Genomic DNA, 3,594 nt, shown 5'->3' with positions numbered 1-3,594 from the left:
ATACTCCATACTTCCGCCCAACATACTGGGTATTCACAGAAAAGGAAACGAGCACAACTCATTACGCTCTACGTACTCAGAGGTTAAGCCCTACACAACCATCGGTTGTCAAAATTCACTTTTTAGCTCTTAATACATTAAGACCAAACGTCGAACTTATAGATCTTAGTATTGGGGAAGTTCTTAAACGATAAAGTCGACAAATTTAAGCTTTTGCATGGCTTAAAAGAGCCCAACACCTAACCCTAACTCCATAACACCCCTTAATAATTTCAAACTCTTGCATGAGTGGGAAATAACAACAAGGACTTCCTTTTAATGACTTAAGATCCATAAAAACAACATAAAGTGACAAAACTTGAGCTCTGGAGTAGCTTTTACTCACAAGAACCAAACCATGGGACCAAAAGTTATGCAAAACTAAACCTAGCCTAGATCTAAACCAAAGATCCATAAATATGTGAGCTTTACATCTCTAGAAGTTGGCAAATAGAGATAAAAATCTTGATCTACAAGCTTCAAGCCCACCAATCATCAATAATGAACTCCTTCTTCTTCTACAATGAACCAAGAACACTCTAACGGGCCAAAACAAGCTTTCAAGAGTTAGGGTTCAAAATGACAGAATGAGGGAGTAGAGGCTAAAGGTAAAGAAGGTTTCAAGGGCTTAAGGTCCTTTAAATAGGCTCCAAAACCTAAAAATTACGGTTTGGGATCTACGTGGGTACACCATGCATACCACGTAAGTATGTCGTGCTTACTCAAAAGAATCTCTCCACCTTTTAATGACTTACGCTCGATGTACCTATTGGGTACCAAGGTTGTAGAACTCGTTACTCGGTACTTGTTCGGCCGACTACCGAGTAGCGAGTACTCGGATTTGGAAATTTGTGTAGAAATAATTTTAGGGAAATTATATATGTCAAAATCATAAGATAAAATCATAAGTTGATTGAAATATATAACAAAATTGGATACATGTGAATACACAAAAAATGAAAAACACATAATGGTCTCACTTCGTGAATAATTACAGAAAATTTAAGATATATATGTAGTAATAATCACATGTGTGTATGTTAAATAATAAATCATTAAGTATATTATACATATTAATCACCGAGTTGACCGAATTTCACAACACTACTCAGTTCGTAAGGGGCCGATCAGGGAGTACTCGGGATTATGTAACTCGCCTCGGCAAGGGGGGAGTAGCGAGTACTCGGAGGAGTAATCGGCCAACTCGGCGAGTTTTACAACACCGTTGGGTACACACCGTGTAAGGACCAAAATTGCCAACATTTCATATTTTAAGCCATAAATGAAAAATACCAAGGAAAACGGGTGTTACAACTCTCCCCCACTCGAATCAAACCTCGTCTTTGAAGTCTGTTACTATAAACAACTATGGGTAGTGCTCCCTTATCTTATCCTCAGGCTCCCACATCCACTCAGAGCCCTTCCGGTGCTTCCATTGCATATTTATCGGGTTCACCACCATGTGTTTTAGAGTATTCATCTTCCTATCGAGGATTGAGATTGATCTTTCTATGTAGTTCAGGTGCTCGTCCACCTAAATATCCTTTAAGGACACCACTGCGGTATTATCGACTAAACATTTCCGCAACTGAGATACGTGGAAAGTGATGTGAATCTGACTGATCTCCTCAGGTAGCTCCAAATGATAAGCAACCCTGCCCACCTGGGCAATAACCCTAAAAGGACCAATATATATGGGGCCCATCTTGCCCCGATTTCTGAACCGGATGCCACCTTTCCAAGGAAACACCTTCATGAGTACCATATCTTTGACTTGAAACTCTAAATCTAATCGACACTTATCAACATAACTCTTATGTCGGCTTTACACGATCTGCAATCTCCCGTGCACCTGCTGGATCAACTCGGTAGTTGGGAGCACCACCTCCGTAGAGCATCTCAAAAGGAGGTCAATCAATACTGGCGTGATAGCTGTTGTAGTAAGAAAACTCATCCAAAGGAAGATATGAATCTCAGCTACTGCCAAAATCCAACACATATGCTCGGAGCATATCTTCCAAAGTCTGAATGGTCCGCTCACTCTGACTATCATTCTATGTATGAAAAGTTGTGATGAAGTTTAGTCGTGTACCCAAACCCTCATGAAATCTCTTCCAGGTCCTAGAAGTGAACCGAACATTTAGATAATAAACTACTGAGATTGAGACCCCATGACGTGCCACCACCTCATGGATATATACATCTGCTAATTTCTCTGCAGATATGCTCTCCTAAACAGGAATGAAATATGCACTCTTGGTCAATCCATCCACAATGACCCAAATTGAATCCACCCCTCGTGTTGTCAGCGGTAGCTTCATGATAAAATCCATTGTGATCTCTTCTGTCACACCCCCAAACCGGAACGACGGAAACGTTCAGGGGCGGATGACTTCATGTGGTAACATAACAAATGAATACATAGTAAAGAAAGCAATACAACCATCATATATATAATTGAAAGTTTACATTGTTAAAAGGTACATGTTCAAAACCAATTACAATATGATGCCAAAATATGAATTTAAATTGGCGCCGCAGCGTCCCTTCTTCAAAAGCTGTTTGTTACCTGTAATTACTGAATCCCTGGGACATACAAGTAGTTTTGAAAGAGTAGATTAGCATTTAAGCTGGTGAGTTTCATAAGTATTAAATGACAATGTTTGTATGAAATGAAATGTTTTGTTCTTGTTTGTTTGTTCCTAGAAAATCCTATATTTTCTACTAGCATAAATGTAGCCTTCTTTCAAGACCAATGTTTGTTTCTAGAAAATGTATGTACGTATAAAATTTCCAATACGTCTGAAAAACCCCATAAATCAATGTGTTTTTAATACTCCATGTGAGTTTTATAACCATGCTATTGACTAGAAATGGCTATACACAACGTTCTTCAGGCGTTGGAATGTTCTGACGTTTGTCACCCAAAATGGTGGACTGTAGCTAACAGTCAGGGCGCGGGGTTGTCAAGCCCGTATAGATCTATACACAAACACCATGCTCCCCCTCCAAGGGATTCTGGTATATAATACAGGACTTGAAATGTGTACTCGAACATACGTGAAGTTAATGTCTCACAAAACTTAGTATAAAAACATATTTACGTGTGAAAATGTTTGTATAAATGATCATCCCCTAAGACTAGGATAGCTATGAAAAACGACGTGGAATCTTTAGATATGCATTTGACAATATTTTACCCTTTGCTCAACAGGATACAAATGGAGTAGAGTTTCGTAAACTATATATGTATATTTTTGATGTAGAAGACAAGTTTGTAAACAAAACATATATATATGCAAATGGTTATATATATATATATATATATATATATATATATATATATATGTATATATTTTAAAAGATGATTTTGTATGTTTCGTAATTGTTGTTCATATTCTTACGTTTTTATTAGAAACTCTGCATGAAATAATCTTTAAGTTTGATACTAAGACCTTTTTGTACTTATCACTTTTGTAAAAATTGTAATTAAACATATTTAAATGATTGTGTTTTTAACTTCCTTAATGTATAAACATTGCTCAAAAATGTTAG

This window comes from Lactuca sativa, chromosome 4 (assembly GCF_002870075.4).
Source record: "Lactuca sativa cultivar Salinas chromosome 4, Lsat_Salinas_v11, whole genome shotgun sequence".
NCBI classification, from domain to species: Eukaryota; Viridiplantae; Streptophyta; class Magnoliopsida; order Asterales; family Asteraceae; genus Lactuca; species Lactuca sativa.
This window is presented reverse-complemented; position numbering follows the sequence as displayed.